We start from the raw sequence: 19,193 nt of genomic DNA on the forward strand, positions 1-19,193 counted from the left end.
TTTATGCAGTGGACGATTATAACTTTTTTGGACACTGCTTTGGAACTTTGAAGTATATAATTATATATATAAATAAAAATGAATAATATAAGGTGGTATATAAACACCTTAAATTATATATATAAATATCAGTCACAGACTGAAACCACACCACCTCTTTAGGTTGTAAACTAGTTTGTTTACTGTTGAACCAATATGGAAATTTCATATCACAGTTATTCTTCAAGGATTTTTTTCCTTGTGCAGATTTTGTTTGTTTTGTTAACTAAGGACCAAAAATGGTCAGCTACCTCATGATTCTTCATTGCCGGTAGAATGATATGGTTTTACAGGCACACCAAAAAACAGACCTTTCCACAATAAACTTGTGTGTGCATAGCATCCAGGACACAAATTTTGCCAAAGGTCCACTTACTATTAGTGCTGAACTGAACCAATTTTTTGCTTTTTTAAAAGAAAATCAAAAAGGTTCTGTGTACTTTTTCAATGACATTTAACAGTTCAACTTAAAAACACAGAAGATAGCATTATAAGTTTTGCCCAAAATGATTATGGCAGCCATTTGAATAAAACACAGATTTTGCAAGCTGTAAAGCATATCATTAGAACACATCCTGGCCTAAGGTTTGGTTCACAAACTACAGTGCTCAAACCAAGTCATTAAATCTATCTAAAAGGGCCTCATTTGAGAAGCAATAAAAATTTTAATCATTTTATTATTAAAAGAGTGTTTAATATGTAGCTAATTAAATGCCAAAGGCAGGTTATCTGAGTTTAACCTTCAAAAAGAAAATGATGTATCAAAGTGTGCCTCTGGCATCATGGGATAGAAATGTCATCCTCATAATCAATGCGTGACAACTAGCTAGTGGCCTTTTCTGGAGGTATAGTTAAATTACCTGATTAAATTAATAGCCATTTAGATGTTTTAGGAACTGCACAGACCTACACTAAATGAAAATTAGGTCCATTACATTTTCTGAGTGGGCTAGATAGACCCTAAAATAAAACACGTATGCCATTGTCCACATTTCTGAGATTAAGCAATTAAAAGCCCTTTCTAAAAAGCGACTCATTTTCTGTAATGTGCAGACAACTAGATTTGTCCTAATGATCACAGATATGTTTCTGTCTCCTCAGCTTTCCTTTTTATGCTGCTGGTGTGAAACCGCAACAGAGCTTGTGTTCGCTGGAAGGGTTAAATTTCACACCAAGATTTCTATGGACCTCCTGTTCAAGCAGCAGCCTACAGGGAGCAGGAGCTAAACACAGGAGCTGAACACAGGAGCATTGTGCTAAACACCACAATAATGGGGGGGGCGGGGGGAGAGACCCACCTTGTGGTGGTGTAAGTTAGGCATGGGCAAAAGGTAGACTAATCTACAGCTTGATTAGTCAGATGGGTGGGGTATAAATAATAGATATTTATTTATTTATCACCCTCAACAGATTGGGAAAGGTTTCTGATTGCAAATAGTTTAAATCCAGAGCAAGTTTTTTTTGTGTGTTTTTTTTAAACCATTATAGCTGCCTTGTGCTAATCACTTCTGCCTGAACCTCAGCGATCCTCACCTGTAAAATATGAGCATTAATTGGCCGCTTCTCAGTAAATCTTTGCATAGCTCTGCTGGCTAGATCTCAAATTTTGCACAGGAATCCCTAATTTGAAGTAACTCAGATGCAGAATTGCATCTCAATATATGGTTCATGGGGTCAGGGCCAGTGCTATCATTAGACCAACCAGGCAGATGCCTTGGGCGCAGACCTCAGAGGGGAGCCGTGCTCACCTTTGAGGGGCATGGTTTCATATAGATTACACCTGGATAGTGTTGTGCTGATAATGCCAAGGTTGCAGGTTCGAATCCTGAATGGAACAGCTGCATTGCAGGCAGTTGGACAAGATGATCCTTAGGGTCCTTTCCAGCTCTACAATTCTATGATTAGTTTTTGTTATACCCCATAAATTCATGATAATATTTTATATTTTGAATAATTTTATCATTTCTACAAGTTTTTGAAAACCATTTTTTTAAGGGGGGTGCACCTGTGCCTTACCTATGGCGCAAAATAGACTAGCACTGGGGTACAGAAGATGCTACAGCTAGCCTTTATGTGGGCGAACTCAGCAATACACAGTACAGTGGTACCTACGGTTAGAGACGCTTCAGGTTACAGACTCTGCTAACCCAGAAATAGTACCTCAGGTTAAGAACAGTTTCAGGCTAAGAATGGGCCTCCAGAACGAACGAATTAAGTTCTTAACCCGAGGTACCACTGTAATGCTGTTTTTTGAGGGGTAGCTCCAATGTCTTGCATAATATGCAGTGCTGCCTCTGTGAGATCTGCTAGTCACCCACTGTATTTCACTGGGAGCATCCAGGAGAAGGGGCTGTGCCACCACGAGGCCCCTTGAATTCCTTGGAACGTACGCTGGATAGCTAAATTTAGGGAAACGCTAGCTGGCATTAGGGAGCTACAGAAACCAATACATCTCATTGGAAGAAAGCTACTTCCTTGTTACAGTGTGCTTGTGGCTGTAGAAGGATGATTTACACCATGGCCTTGGGAGAGGAAGGAGTAAAAGACTGCAGGCCGCGAGGACTCAGGCACCACCCAGGTGAGGGAAAAGATAAAAGATAAATCCTCCTCAAATAATTTTTAGTAGCCCTTGGGATAAAAGTCATCCCTGACAGTGATGATTTAACAGTGTCTCGAGGTGGGAGGGAAGCGCCCTAAGACTCAATGAAAGCTGTTCTCTCTCTTTTTACTTCCTTCAAGAACTCTCTGCCTCTCGTTCACTTTTACTTTTGACACTCAGACATTATCCTTATGTTTGGGGTCAAATAGGGAATTGGACGAGTGCAGGACTCCCGGAATATGTCCCTCCTGTGAAATAACTGTTCTCTGTACTGCTGTTCCTAGAAAGAGAAGCATTGGCGCACTGAAGGATATTTGAAATCACATAATAGCCGATATTCGGAGGGAGGGGAGGCAGGGGAAAGCCTTTCATCTCTCCAGATCTCAAAGCACTCCGTGGCTTTGGAGAGCCACCATGGGCAGAGGAATCACGTCAGCCCCGCCAGAACGGCAGCATCTATTTATCAGAGCACAGCAAGGCGACACAGAACAATCTGTGACAACATCTGAAGAACGACAGTGTGAAGGCATGCAATTACCACAGCGGGCAGCGCATAAGGACACACCAACTCAAATCTGTCCTCCTTTTTGTGTGTGGATATTTCTTCCCATTAAGCAGGAGGGACTAGCCTTTAGGTCATAAACCATTAGCTTGTGGTGGTTTTGTTTTGCTTGGAAATAAAATGTGCACATGACAAATCCTGACTGCGTTCTATGGGGAGATTTGCACAGGCGCAACTGTGGTGGTATCAGGCGTAGCTTATCCCCTTTCTAATCTCTGCAAGCAGAGGTTAGGCTGCTGGAAGTAAAGCCCTCAGCTTGGGGCAGGATAGTCATTCTAAGCCTCCAGAAAACAATAACACACACACCCCTTTAAAATACTAATAGGAAGGAACAAACAAGCCTTATGAGCCAGCTGGGGAGAAAACTGTCAGACAGCGTTAATTGCACCAGCTGTACGAGAACATCATTCTGAAAATGTCCGCCAGTGATTTCCAATATGCTTTTGGGGGGAAGGGGAAACATATAATTAAAGACGTCAGAATGAGGACATTGTTTTTTTCCCTTTACAGGCAGAAGTGGGGCCAGCCCTACCATGAGACAAAGTGAACGAGGCGCCTTAGGAGGCAGGGGAGCAGTAGGCAAGGTGCTGTAGGACTAAATTAGCGCCTCCCCAGTCTGCTGTTTTATTGTGAGTATATTCTGATAACAGTGCATTAGTGGTGGCCAAGTTCTGCTTTTGTTTGTTCTAGGGTGGTTCCCCAAGGCAGAGGCGGATTTAGGGCAGTTCTGCCACACTGGGTACCAAGCCTAGGGGGCACTGCAGGGCATCACAATGATGACATGCTGAATTGAGTAGAATGGAAGGCCTTGCATAGGGCGCCACAGAAATTTGAAAGGCCGAAGTCCATTCCTGCCCTGGGCTAGGCTACAACATTACTGCTGCCCAGAAGGGCTGCAGCACAACAAAAGCAGGGCAAAAAGAAACCTGAATATCATACCCTCCAACATTTCTCTGATGAAAATAGGGACACCCCATTCCATAATGGTAATTTTACTATTTATACCCCACACATCTTACTGGGTTGCCCCAGCCACTCTGGGCATCTCCCAACATATATAAAAACATAATAAAACATTAGAAAAAGCTTCCCTATGCAGGATTGCCTTCAGATGCCTCGGGGGTCAGATAACTCCATACCATCCAACATTTTTCCAATGAAAGTTGGGGCACCATAAGGAAAAGTTAGACATTCCGGGATCAAAGCAGAAACTGGGATGGCTTCTCTAAATCAGGGATGCCCCTGGAAAATAGGGACACTTGGAAGGTCTGGAATATTGGTGGTATAAAAAGTTACAGGAGTTCAGCAGGAAGTGACGGGACATGCACTGATTAGAAATGAAGCTGTGTGACGGCAGCAAATATCTTAAAGATGACACCACCCCTCCTTACCTACAGATGCTTTCAGGTAGGAATGTCAGCAGGGGGAGCCCTATTGGTAGTTCTGCCTGCCTCTGAAGTTCAGTGGGTGGCCCAGAAGAGGTCGTTCTCTGTGGCAGCGCCTAAGCTGTGCAATTCTCTCCCTACAGAGGCGTGCTTGGCTTCTTCACTATACGGCTTTCAGTGAATGCTGAAGACATGCCTCTTTATGACGCTCTTCGATACCTGAGATGTGTGTTTTTAGGCCCCACTCTATTCCTATGACTAATTTGTTTTAACTACTACTAGCCTTTATTGGCGTAAGGATTTGTTTTAACTGTTTTATATTCTGAATTGTACATTGTTGTAACCGACCCTGGGACCCGCTAGAAAAGGGTGCGTGGTAAATTTAATACTAATAATTAAATATTCTGCAATTGCACTCACAACTGCATTGTGAACTCTGGAGATGTGATTTTCTAATAGCAATGACAAGTGGAGAGGACTATTGCACTCGTGTCTTGCTTGTGGACTTCCCATGGGCATGGGCATGACCACTGTGGGAAACAGGAAGGTAGACTTTTCTCCCCACCCATAATTTTTTATTGAAACAAAGTAATAATAAAAACAAAGTAATAATAATAATAAACAATAATAAATAAATAAATAAAACAAAGTAATAATAAAAAAGAGTGAAGAAAATACAATGCCCTCTCTTCAAGATAGATATTTTATGTTGTGATTTTATGTTGTGAACCACCCTGAGATCTACGGGTATAGGGTGGCATACAAATTTAATAAATAAAATAAAAATTAATCTTAATCCTTGTCTCACACAGAAGGGGTGGATCCTCCCGGCTCTCACCCCAAGAGATCTTCCCTTCCCTGCCTCTCACACAGGGTCCTTCGCTTTCATGTGTGCATAATCCCCTCAGTGACCCAGAGAAGAGAACACACACCAAAAAAATACCAAGGAAAGCAAGGAAAAAAGAAGAAAAAGCAGGGAGATAAAAGTAACAAAAGAATAAGGAAAGGAATGAAAGGGAAAGAGAGAGAAAATAAAAAGGGCTTTCAATTCTCCATCTGCCAGTTATATGTAAAAGGATTATTCAAAGTATTCATTCCAAGATGGTGGACTAGATGGGCCTATGATCTGATCCAACAGGGCTCTTCTTACATGTGGGAAACCTGTGGCCCTCCACATGTTGCCAGACTACAACTCCAAGCATCGTTGACATAGCCTTGCAGATGTGGAGAGTTTCTTATCCCATGCTACAAAAGGGGGTCAGAAGCATTCAGAGCAGCTGAATAACTGTAAACTTAAAATAAGAATAAGAATAATAGGGAAATAAGTGTGCAACCCTGTTATGAAAGGGCTGGTTCCCCCTCACCACAAGCCAGGATTTTTAAGAAGAGGGATCATTTGTGAAAAAGGCACAACTCATTCATAGGCATAATCAATACGACAATGAACACTGACCAAAACAATACAAAACGCTTATCAAATAGAGCTGCACAGCAGTCTTGCCAAAGGCTCTTCATTATCCACCAGTGGCCTCTTAAGAACAGAAATCTATTGCTTTAAAGAAGCCACTTGAAGAAAAAAAAGGCTAGGCTTTGCAAAGCAGCTGAGGATAAAATAGGATGCTTTCTCTTCCTATACAGAGCTCCCATTAAAAGAACAAAATGACTCAAAGAATCTTTGAAAACCATCTCAGATATCACACACATCCCTCTCACCAGATATCAAGAGAAGACTGTTTTCCAAATGCATGAAGGGATTTTGTACTTTAAAAATGTTTCCTAGAAGGTCATTTTCTTTCCTTCAAGGAAGTTCCATGGATTTTGGTGTGGGTGGGTGTGGAATTGCTACATCATTAAAACAACTGAAACCTGGAAAACATCCCTGTTAGCAGGCACATTTTGGGCCATATCTTACCCCTTCCTCTTTCTTATACAGAGGAATATCCTGGTGTGAGTTGGAGCCCCTCACGCTTGCTACTTCTGACAGAAAATGTGTCCAATCAAGGACATATAGGACCACCTATAATTTGGCTCACAGCTCTTGTACTCCATCCCTCCGCTGTCCCACAGCAATCCTGGGTTGAACTATTGCTATGCATTGCAACTGCATTGCTTCCTTAACCTTCTGTTGCAGATTGTGATTTTCTTTGACACACACTCCGAGCATTAAATCTCAGAATGTAACAAAGAGACTAAATGTTGGGAACTGACCATTATATGTAGAGATAATGTACTTCTATTTGAGTTTTCCGTTTACTTGGCCGGAAACAGTCACCCCAAAACGCAATTCTTGATGTGACTTATGCTAACTGCATGAGTATAACCTTCATCTTTTACACTCCTGGCTTGGAGATACAAATATGCATGGCTTACCCTCCTACCTGAGAAGCATGTTTATCATTTTTATTATTGAACCTTCCGCCTTGCAGTGTTGATGCAAATGCCTCTAATACTGTTAGGAAACCTGTGTGTTTTAGCATCTGTGCAATATCATCCGTCCTCCAAGGCTGAGCCTGGAGCTACAGTGTTTAAGAATTTATATGGCTGTCCTTCTCCTCTCTCTCACCGTGGCAAAAGCAATAATGAAATGCATAAGCTACACCCTTCGAAAATATAACTGGGCTATTTGTGATTTTGATTCACTGTTTAGTCCCCATCAAATAAATTGTTTTACAGGTGTTCATCTTTAATATTTATTTGTTAATGGCTAAGCCCTAGACAGATTTCCTCCTCACAGTGTAAGTATTTGAACTTGGAAGAGAAAACGAGTCCTTCAAACAAGTTGATTTCTTTCAGGGATTCCTCCCCCACTCCTCCCCAGTATGGGGGCTTCACTGTGTAGTGACTACTCATAATATTTTCTGTTATCATCTTGTCAGGGTTCAATTCATTATTCCATTCATTATTCAATTTGTTGGGCTATGAACATCTGAATAATTGAAAACGGCAGAAGTATTATAAATTATCATGTCTCTATGAAAAACCCCTTTTAGAGATTTTATGACAGGACTTTAAAGCACACACGCACACTCCACCGGAATTGGCCTGCAAGCACTCCTCTTGGAAGGACAGTTTCACATGTGTGTGCGTCTGAGAGAGAGCGCGAGCGCATTGGGAGGAGAGATTAAAAAATATTTTCTGCATATGCATAAACACACACAGCCCCTCAAGTGCACTAAACCTCATACTCATTATGTGCACATTACATCATTTTAATTACTGTTGCATTCACAGCAGTGAACATTGTAGTCCAAGGCGGTAACATAAATAACCGATCCATAGTGATTATTAATGAAAGCAACTTTCCTCTGGTTAATGTTGGCATGTCAGCATACAATCCTAACACTACAGTGCCCTATATTATCTCAGACAAGAATGCAAAGCAAAACAGTACCTTTAAATTGGGGTGGCTAAACCATTTTTGGGCTGCGTTGACCCAGCTTGCTTTGGGCTGCATGTCAAAGTGAGTGGTATGAGATGAGGTGTGGCCCAAAGTGGCCACAGTGAGTGTGGTGAGCACCTTTTAAAGCCTCGAAGCTGTGCAGAAGACAACATTGCCAGAAGAAGGCAGACCTCTTCTCCCAGTTGCATCTGGTCTCCCAATATGTTTACAGTTGTATTTCATAAAGTTGCAGTGAGAGCATTTGTTAAATCTGCCAAATTCCACCTGCCTCAGAAGTAAATGGAAACCTGAATATTCATTCAAGGAAGCTGTTGTAAATCAAAAGCTCCTGTCGGATTTATCCCGACCACCATTTGTCTCCAAAAGTGTAGCAGTTAAAGGTGCAACAAAAGGATCGACTTCTGATCCCCCACAAATAAATATTTATGTGGAATGGCGATTCAAGCAAATATTGTATTACTTAAGACACTGTGCTGCTTTTCAAACCCAAAGTCCTCCCAAAGCAGTTGTCCCGTTTCAGTCTATGAGTAGTCAGATATCTGGGCAACCTAGAACTGCACGACCCAGGGACTGAACCTGCATGCGAAGGAGGAACATAGGAACACTGAAAGCGGTCAGACCATTGTACCATCTACCTGAAAACTATACCCACTGACCGGCTGTGGCCCGCTAGAGTGTCAGACCAGCATGTTCCAGTGAACAAGCTGATAGCTTTGCCCTGAAACCAAGTGAATACATAACGAATGTCTAGAAACCAACTCAAAGACAATGTAGAGATTGAGAAAAGCAAATGTGGCATGTCACTTTGTCCCAGGCACCAATATGTCCCCGCCATTACAATTTGGATAATTCTAAGAGAAGTTCTCATTATAAGATTTAGTGCTATAGTGATCTGGAGAGATTCCATCACGTATATTAGAGGGTGTTCACGTAAACCTCCCTTTACATCACTGTAATGTGCTATGTCAAATCTGGAACCCCCCTATGTATTCTGTTGAGTGGGGCTCCAGACATCTGCCCCCAAGTCCTACTTTGATGGCATGCTAAGGGGACCCACAGCCCTCAACCCTGTCATATTTGGCTCTTGCCCTAGAAATGTTGCCTGAAATAGGTCTTCATATAACAAGCATGCCCTGATCTGCTCATACAATCTTGGATTCCAGTAATTTAGAAGCCTTCCTCCAATGCAAATCATAACTGTATTCATAAATATAAGCAGCCGCTTTTAATTCCTATTGGGGGGTGGGGGCAGATTGTAAAGGTTGGCCAAATATCCCTATAATGGAAATACAGCCGCAGTCAGCTAAAGAAAGCCTGATATAATTCCATAATATTACTTGCAAAATTGAAATCTAAAAGCTATTTTGTTTACTGTTGGAGAAGGGTTGTGGAATGAAGACATAAAAAGCTACTGAGGGGTTTGGTTTTTTTAATGCAACTTTTGCATAAATCTTGTATCTATAACCTGATCTTGGCGACATAAATATTAGCAGGCTTGTTTCCATTTCATCTCCCATAGAACCAATGCTGTCCTACAGCAATAACCAGCCAGAGAATAGAGCTATTTGCTGCTGTCATAAATAAGGAAGGGTGTCACGGATGTTTTCATTTGACTGAGCAGTAATGGAGTTAATTATACTTCCAGTCTCTTTGTTTTTGATCTGTGTTTCCAAAGTCATCTTGGTGTCCTGAGTTCTCTCAGTACTTTTAACCTTTCCTACTCCCACCACCAACAGTAATTTTTCCCAGTTTGATGATGAATTTGGAAGTGTTATTGGTGAAATCTTGCAATTGAGTATCTATATAATAAATACCAGTGAAAATCTTCATTACTGTAGAAGTATCCCAAAATGAAATGTTTTGCCAATAGTTATAGGCTGACAAATGAGATGTAGAAAATGCTACTGAATATGTTACTTATTAATATATCAGTACACCATTAAGAGAAAAGGCCCCTTCTAGAAAAGCACTCTGTGCTAGTAAGAAAATAAGAAGAATCAGTTATGATACATTGGGCTAAGGATATTGGTTATAATATACAGTTAGAAGATTGGGTAAAACTATGGAAAGATGGAATAAATTTTATGGCTTCCAGTTTTCTTAAAGAAAATATAATGAAAATGATGTATAGATGGTACATAACACTAGTGAAATTAGCAAAAATGTACAAAACAAATAACCAATGCTGGAAATGCAGAAAGAGGGTACCTTTTATCATATGTGGTGGGTTTGTAAAGAAGTGAAGGCTTTCTGGGAAATGGTTTATAATGAACTAAAAAAAATTGTTGAAATATACATTTGTAAAAAAAACCAGAAGCCTTCCTAATTGGTATTGTAGGTAATGAAATACATAAGCAAGATTTTAAAAAATGTTTTTATATGCAACAACTGCAGCAAGAATATTATTAGCCCAACAATGGAAGCAGGAAGAGATACCAATGAAGGAAGAGCGGTAGATGAAATTGATGGATTACGCCGAGTTGGCGAAATTAACTGGGAAAATTCAGAACCAGCAAGCCCAGACTTTCCTGAAAGACTGGAATAAATTTATGGTGTATCTAAAAGACAATTGTAAACAACTAACATCCCTAGTAGGGTTACAATAAGTTTTGTAAGGTTAATTTTATCAATTATAATTTATAATCTGTTTATCTATGAAAAGGATTTAACAGTAATAACTATAATAACAAAAGGCAATATCAGAAAGTAAGTTGGAAAACCATCAGGTAAGGAGGATGGAAGTCTTAGGCTGTTATAGCCAAATGTATGTTATGTTATATATAAGCTGGATGTTATGTTTTAAAATATGTGTAAAAATAATTAAAAATTATTAAAAAAAATAAAGAAGAAGAAGCTGCTGGATCAGGCCAGTGGCCCATCTAAGCCAGCATCCCATTCTCACCGTAGCCAGCCAGATACCTGTGGGAAGCCTCAAAGCAGCACCAGAGAAAAACAGCACTTCCTCGCATGTGATTTCCAGCAACTGGCAATCAGAGGCAAATTTCCTCTGACCGTGGAGACAGAACAACATAACAGTAGCTAGTAGCCATTGATAACCATGAATTTGTCTAACCCTCTTTTAAAGCCACCCAATTTGCTGGCCGTCATTACTTCTCGTGGAAGCAAATTTCATTGTTTAATGAAATTAGGAAGCACTTTTTTGTGTTAGGAGGTACTTTCTGTCCTGAATCATCCAACATGCAGCTTCTTCTTGTGTTATGAGAGAGAGAGAAAGCTTTTCTCTATTCAGTTTTTCGACACAGTGCATAATTGTATGATCTTATCATGTCTACACTAGTGTGGTGTAGTGGTTAAGAGCTGTAGACTCATAATCTGGTGAACCGGGTTCGCTTCCCCGCTCCTCCACATGCAGCTGCTGGGTGACCTTGGGCCAGTCACACTTCTCTGAAGTCTCTCAGCCCCACTCACCTCACAGAGTGTTTGTTGTGAGGGAGGAAGGGAAAGGAGAATGTTAGCCGCTTTGAGACTCCTTTGGGTAGTGATAAAGCGGGATATCAAATCCAAACTCTTCTTCTTCTTCTTCGTTGGTTTTTCTCTAAACTAAAAAGCCCCGAATGTTGTAATCTTTCTTCATAGGAATGTTGTTCCACCCTGTTGATCATTTTGGTTGCTCCTTTCTGAACCTTATCCAGTTCTAAAATATCCTTTTTGTGTGTGGTGAAGTGATCAGAACTGCACACAGTATTCCAATTAGCATTGCACCCAGTGCTATTTTTTCTAGAAAAAGCAGTGCCAGAACTCCGCATGAACCTCTCCCTCGTCCTCTTTGAGTGGTGATGTTGCCTACCTGAGAGGTGTCGGAACTGAGTTCCGTCGAGTTCCGGCTGAAAAAAAGCCCCAGTTGCACCATAGGTTTGTATAATGGCATTATGATATTTGCAGTTTTATAATCCTTAGCACAGAATTCAAATTTTTCACACTGGGTCAACATATTCACTGAGCTGTCCACTGCAACCCCAAGGTCTCATTCCAGGTCAATAGCGACCAGTTCAAACCCCATGAGAGTATCTCTCTGTGTGTAGGTTTATTGTTGTTTTTTCCCTAATGTGCATAATTTTAGACTTGTTTCCACTGAATTGCACCTGCTGTTTTTCTGCTGATTCACTCAGTTTGGAGAGAGCCTTTTCATGCTCTTCATAGAATCACAGAATCTTAGAGTTGGAAGGGACCCAACGGTCATCTAGTCCAACCGCCTGCAACGCAGGAATCTCAGCTAAAGCATCCATGACAGATGACCATTCAATCTCTGCTTAAAAGCCTCCAAGGAAGGAGAGTCTGTCAGCTTCACCTTTGAGCCAGTGCCAACGACTGGGCTCAACCTCTTCAGCCCTGACTGAGCCAGGAGAGCTGGGAAGACACTTCCAGAGACCTTCCACTGCAGGAAGCAGGTCTAAGTGCAATGGACTCACAACTTTGAGCTGTGAGCACCAAACTCAGTTCGAAAGTCAGCGGAGCACAGCAGAGTGAACTACACGAACGACGGCTCTGAAGCATAACTTCTTTATTCTTTTACAGCTACTGCAAACTAGAAATAAACTAAAGACTAACGACTATCGGAGGCTACTGGACTGCATGAGTGTTACAGTTGCTTAAGCAGTCATCTTATCTCTACACAGATAACACTTAGACTCTCACAGAGTCAAGCTGGAGCGGAAGAAGCGATGAGCAGAGTCCACCCCCTCCTTTCTGAAAACAAACATTGTCAGTAGATTCTTGCAATGGGAGGGGTGAAATATCCACAGAGGCCACCACCTCTCGTGGGAGTCTGTTCCACTGCCAAACAGCTCTGACTGTCCAAAAGTTTTTTCGAAAGTTTAGTCGGAATCTCCTTTCTTGTAACTTGAAGCCATTGCCTCAAGTCCTACCCTCAAGAGCAGGAGAAAACAAGCATGTTCCCTCTTCCATGTGGTAGCCCTTAAGATATTTGAAGATGGCTATCATATCTCCTCTCAAGTTTCCTCTTTCCCAGGCTAAACATACCCAGATTCTTCAAGCTTTTCTCGTAAGGCTTAGTTTCCAGACCCTTGATCATCTTGGTTGCCCTCCTCTGCGCAGGTTCCAGTTTGTCAACATCCTTCTTAAATTGTGGTGCCCAGAATTGGACACAGTTCTCCAGGTGTGGTCTGACCAAGGCAGAACAGAGTGGTACTATTACTTCTCTTGATCTGGACACTATACTTCTGTTGATGTGGCATCTTGTTTGTTTTAACCAGCCTGACTCACTTAGCCCTGTGTTGAAATTTGTCCATCAATTTCTTGAAACTTTTCTTTCCCTGTGAAAGAGCTTTCCACTTTCCTGCATTATTCTCTGGGTGCTTTAGAATTTCTTTAGAATTTTTGTTGGTGTGGGATTAAGTCTATCTTATTGTTTCAAGATGTAAATGGATGGCGAGTGTGATCATATTTATACCACACATTTAAAAACACAGTTATTACCTATTCCTCTCACAGAGCTACCATTCTTAAAGTTTCCTGGGAAGAGGGTTTGTTTGTTAAGCCACTCTGGAAATTATAGCTCTGTGAGGGGAACAGGCCTCTCCTAACCACTCTCAGCACCCTTAACAAACTACAGTTCCCATTATTCTTTGGGGGAAGCCATGCTTGTTAAAGTGGTATAATAATGCTTAAAATATGTGGTGCTGATGTGGTCTTTTCTTTCCACAGTGCTCTGCAGCCTCCCCAGTTGCCTGAGAAACTTGAACCTTGGGGGAGGGGCACCCATGGGACAGGATTTCTCCCTGTGGGTTTTACCTGAAACAGAACCTCAGGGTGGCTGAGGCGCCTGAGTGTACTCTTTGATGTTGTTTTTAAGGGAAGGCCTTCATTTCACCTTTCTTTCTTTTTCTTTTTAAAAAATCCACATGGATTTTTAAAAATAATAAACATCTGCCGGGGCACAGTAGGCTATCTCCCCAACTTCTCATGCTTAGAAGAAAGCCCAGCGAAGGATATCAAAGTTTCCAGAAGCACAGGCATCCAGGGAAGGTGGTAATATGCAGAGTACCAGAAAGATGATTTGAGGAATGAAAGAAAACTTCTTTGCCGCCTCACTTATTTTTTTTTCACTCTCTCCTTTGATAATTTTCAAAAGCATTGTTTCCTCATTAACTGATATCGATAGAGAAAGGTAAAAGAAAGTGGAAGACATTTTCTGCACAGCACTACCTTATGCTCATAGTATGATTTCACCCACCTGACCCCCTACCCTCAACGAAGCCATTCTATGAGAGTAGATTACAGTGGTACCTCAGGTTACATACCCTTCAGGTTACAGACCCCGCTAACCCAGAAATAGTACCTCGGGTTAAGAACTTTGCTTCAGGATGAGAACAGAAATCGTGCTCCAGTGGCACGGCAGCAGCACAAGGCCCCATTAGCTAAAGTGGTGCTTCAGGTTAAGAACAGTTTCAGGTTAAGAACGGACGTCCGGAATGAATTAAGTACTTAACCTGAGGTACCGCTGTACATGTAGAAAGGTTGTGTTGGAATATGTTATTCTTGTGATTAGTCTGTGAGCAGGCTCTGGCAGGAATTTAGGATTATCCTCAGTGGATTGTGGAAACAGTATATGAATAACCAGTTCTGATGCAAATCCTTCCACGTGTATGCACCCATGGGATCACTTTGGGAAAGGTCGTTCATGGGCAACAAATTGGTAACATAGACAAGTGGGACTTCAACAAAATGTTGCAGTGCGGTGTGTTCCAGTCAGTTAGCCATACCCTTTTCTCAGATATTCCATTTTTCCTCCCACCTAATTCTTCATAAATCATGTCCCATAATATTTTTCTTCTGGGGCACATCCACCACATGTGGAAAAAATTCCCTTCTTTTTGATTACACTTCCAGCATTTATTACTAATTTTTTATTTATTTTAGCCAATTTTGCTGGGGTCATATACCACCAGTACATCATCTTTAGGAAATTTTCTTTACCTGTATAGCATGCCGTGAATCTAATATCGTGTTTCCAGAGGTTTCCCCATTTTTCTAGCTCTATATTGTATCTAAAATCCTGTGCCCATTTTACCATTACATCGTTGACCTCCTCATCTTTTAGGTGCCAATTTAAAAATATTTTATACATTTTAGACAAAAAAAAATTATTTGAGAGAAGTTCTTTATCTAAATCAGAAATTATCTTATCATACCCATTTTCCCTTTTATCTCAATTCCATTGAGTTGATGGCATTGCAGCCAACTTACACCAATATGTTTTAATATGTCATATTTCTTTAGTCTTAATTGGTTATCTTGTTCTTCTAATAAATTTCTATAAGTCAGCCAATTGGTATCCACGCTTTTCCTTTTTACCACCATTGCCTCCATTTTAAAGAAATATAGAGGCACCCACACGGCAAAGACCTATTCATCCTGCTGGAAAAGTTTGTCAGAACAAAAATGTCTTCAGTTGTTTCAAAAAATAAAAAAGTGGATAGATGGTGCCTGTCATATCTCAACAGGGGTAGCCAACCTAAAAGCCCTACTACAAAGGGGACTTCCGAGATCTTTGGAACTTGAAGGAGAAGTTCTTCTCCAGACTTCAATGACTTACATCCTGATCATCTAGGCAGTTCTTCATTTTGTCTTTGTAGCATGTAGGTAAAGGACAGAAAACTGGGAGGATCAGCTCCTGCTTGTGGTGGAAGTGACTATGGGAACAAAAAGGAAACAAGCTCTGGTGCTTCTGGTAATCATCTGCCTATTAAGCTCAAAGCTTTTCAGAGAAATCTCCTTCATCCCAAGCAGTACAGGCCATTCAGCCTCCTAACTCCAACAAAGCCTGTATGTGTTAGGTTCAAACATGAACAAATTAATCTTGCAGTGTCCCCACAGGATGGAGTAATATTCCCATTCAGAATGCAAGGCCAATGGACTTTGGGAATAAAGAAAAGGTTTGACTGCAGCATCATTTTTGCACTCATGAAAAATACAAGACTCCAGGCTGGTTGACTAGGCAGCCATTCCCATATCTGTACTTTAATGTACCATGGCTATAGAATCATAGAAGAGTTGGAAGGGTCCATGAGGCTCATCTCATCCAACCTCCTGCAATGCAGGAATCTTTTGCCCAGTGTGGGGCTCCAACCCTGGGATTAGGAGTCTCATATTCTACCAGCTGAGTGCCTTCCGGTTTTTGCTTTTTTACACTACCCTGAGATTTTAATAACGAAGACTGGTATAGAAATGCTTTGAATAAAACGAATAAAGAGGAGCAGGACCCTCCAACAGATCTCCACACTGAAAGCAACCCTAAAGAGCCAAAGGAGCAAAGAAAATAAAAATAAGGCGCTTACAGTGGGAAGGAGGATGCTTGTTCTACTGGAAAACAGATCCATCCCATTTCGAGACTACATTTAAGGGGGGGGGATGATGGGAATGGTATGAAAGAACTGCTAATAGGAAAGAAAACCTTCTTAGACCCAATGTTTAGAAATTGGGTGCTTGTTTCGATACAGGAGGTCACTTGGTCCTTTTCTTCTTCTCTGTCATTGTGTTGCTGCAGTTGTGAGGCCTCCTGTTATTTCTACCTTTTCTAAAACATGCAACTTTCCCGTTTGGGTTTGTGAAATTGCTTTAAGTTTATCTCTCTCTCTCTGTGCATGTGTATACGGTATATACTATACATGCAATCAGCATCCCCTGGTTTCACTCTCTGATCTTTCTACAAAAGCAGTGAAAGAGACAGAAGAAACTCAACCCTCTGAGCTCCAAAAAGCTCTCCTGTCTATAGTGATAATGGATTTATCCAAGCTTTGCCCTTTGTTAGGGAAGGTCAGGGTGTTGTGTTCTTTGGTGCGTGTGTGTTTGTGTGCGTGTGTGTTTCACTCTCTAAATTCTTCAAGGCTCTGAATCCAGTTTGCATATTGAGCTTCCAGGAACTATTTTCAACTTCCAAGGGCATTTGAGCATGAAGAACACATTTCTTGATGTCTTTAGCTACAAATTGGCACGCAGCTGGGCTTGCAGTAGCATCGTGAGGAGGGGGCCAACATCTTAAATCCGCTGTTTATTACCCAGGAAGTTCTGATCAAGTTTATGGTTCTAAAGACTTCAACATATCAACTCCACTGAAGAACAGGACAAGCTATTGTAAATATGAACCATCAAAGCACCAGCCATTTCAATGAAATGAAGCAAATCAATTGTTTTTCGCAAAGGTGCCTTTCAGATCTCCTTTTTCAGGTTCTCCATTACTTTATTGGTTTCAGCGTTTTTGTATGTTAGGCTATTGAATGAAAATAAACTAACTGAAAGGGTCTCCCTCCCCTAATTAAACCTCTGAAGATCATTTGTCTCATTATGGCACCTTGACACGTTTTACTTGACCAAAACGAATGGAGTTACCTTGAAATGTTGCAGACAGAGGCACACCTCAAAGATCACAATCTTGCAGAATAATGTCCTGCACGTCACTTTGAATTTTCTCCTCCTGGTGAGGGAAAGCTGAAAAACAAAACAAAAAAGGAAGGGACATAATGAACAGTGTTTGAGGAATCTGAAGCCTTTCAATGGGGAGAAAGTGTCCAGCTGGTTCATCAGGCTTCCTTCACATGGGAATATCACTGATTTCCCTCACTAAGGAGGCATTGATGCCTTCTGTGACATCAGTAGCCATTCCAAGAATCACCACATACATATCAAACCTATTTAGTCAAGGTACGGTATGTATGCATTCTCTCTGCCTGTACCCCAAATAGTGAAGCAAATCAGGCTGATTTGGGGTGGTCTTTCAGGTTATTGAGTGGCTTCATACTGTTAAAAAGAGGTGTGAAGGTGGATCCGCAAGCGCCCAACCTTCCAAGTAGCTCTGCTGCCTCAATTTTCCCATGAAGTTAAATATACTGCAGATTCTCCCACTCCACCCCAATTTCTTTTCTTTTCTGAGAAATTAAGCCAAGCTGAGTGGGGAATGCCCAGAGATTGAGAGGGGAGGGTGCTCTCCATCCAGCCCAGAGCTGCAATGGTCCTCTACCTTCTTTAGAGATCACCCCTTCTCAAGGCTGGCCCAAGTGTGAAGCAAAATGGGACAATTCTCTCCGGCCAGAGGTGCATGGATAGGAGAAGTGAATTGGCCCTCATGCCAACTGAGGCCAACATGCCTCAGAATTGGCTGTCCTGTTTTACAATTGGCTAGCCAACCTGCTTGCTCTCCTGCAGTAGCCAGCATAACCAGCAGCCCACCCGCTGAGGCAAGATGAGACTGGCTGCTGCCCCCTCAACTCCCCTCTCTGAGGAAGTGCGAATGGGCTTGTAATTCTGAGCAAGATGGCCAGGATTGTGCCTCAGCTGTTGCAGAGGTTCGTTGCCACAGCTAAAAATACAATTAAAGCTTTTTTTTAAAAAAAAGTTGTAGATATTGTTCATAGAATTGTAAAGTTGGAAAGGGACCACAAGGATCATCTAAGTCCAACCCCCTACCAACTTTGAAGTAACTTTTAAATGGAGCTTAAATGGGATTTGTGGCCACAGTTTTAATAGTATTAAAATGACATTTAATGGCACTTCTGTAGCAGCAGCAGTGCAGGGAGTCACCCAGTCACCTTGCCCAGAAGGATCCCCTAGGTTCCTTCTCGGTGTGATGTGGGGGGGGGGGAGGTTGAGAAGGTGACAGAGAAAACTCCTGTGCTGCCACCAGCAACGAAACAGCAAAACAAAATGTGGCTGGGGAGGAGAGATTGATAGCTGGGCCACTCTGGGAATAGTAGCTCTGGGAGGGGAATACACACTTTTAGGCACCAGGTGAAAACATTCTTCTATCACCAAGCCTTTGGCTAAATAAACAATCAATGGCCTTTTAAATGTGTTTGTGGGAGGGCTTTTTCCTGTTTGTGTTTGTTATGCTATGTATTTTGTGTTTTCATTTTGTAGTTTTATGCTGTAAACCGCCCGGCAATCTTTGGATGAAAGACAGTACAGTCAAACCTCGGCTCCCAAACACTGAAAACCCAGAAGTAACTGCTCCAGTTTTCGAACAATTTTCAGAAGCTGAACGTGCTACGCAGCTTCCATTTTGAGTTTTCCTGTTGTATTGAGGCTTCCGCTATCAGTTTTCGGTTGTTGAATGTTTTGGAAGTGGAACTGTCTTCCGGAACGGATTACGTTTGACAACCGAGGTTTGACTGTATATAGATTTAAATAAATAAGTAAAACAGGGTTCTCCTAACAATTCCCAGCACCTTTAGC

General features: G+C 41.5%; 1 long non-coding RNA gene across 1 annotated transcript in view; it reads right to left on the bottom strand.

The window, feature by feature from the left end:
- The window catches only part of LOC310758904, a 41,144-nt gene that overhangs the window by 14,326 nt on the left and 7,625 nt on the right, over nucleotides 1-19,193 (bottom strand). The window contains exon 2 of the long non-coding RNA XR_014546079.1: nucleotides 17,355-17,453. This is a non-coding gene — a long non-coding RNA (uncharacterized lncRNA). The remainder of the gene's footprint in view (nucleotides 1-17,354; nucleotides 17,454-19,193) is intronic.

The sequence above is a fragment of the Podarcis filfolensis genome (genome assembly GCF_964270895.1).
Source record: "Podarcis filfolensis genome assembly, chromosome: 3".
Lineage (NCBI taxonomy): Eukaryota > Metazoa > Chordata > Lepidosauria > Squamata > Lacertidae > Podarcis > Podarcis filfolensis.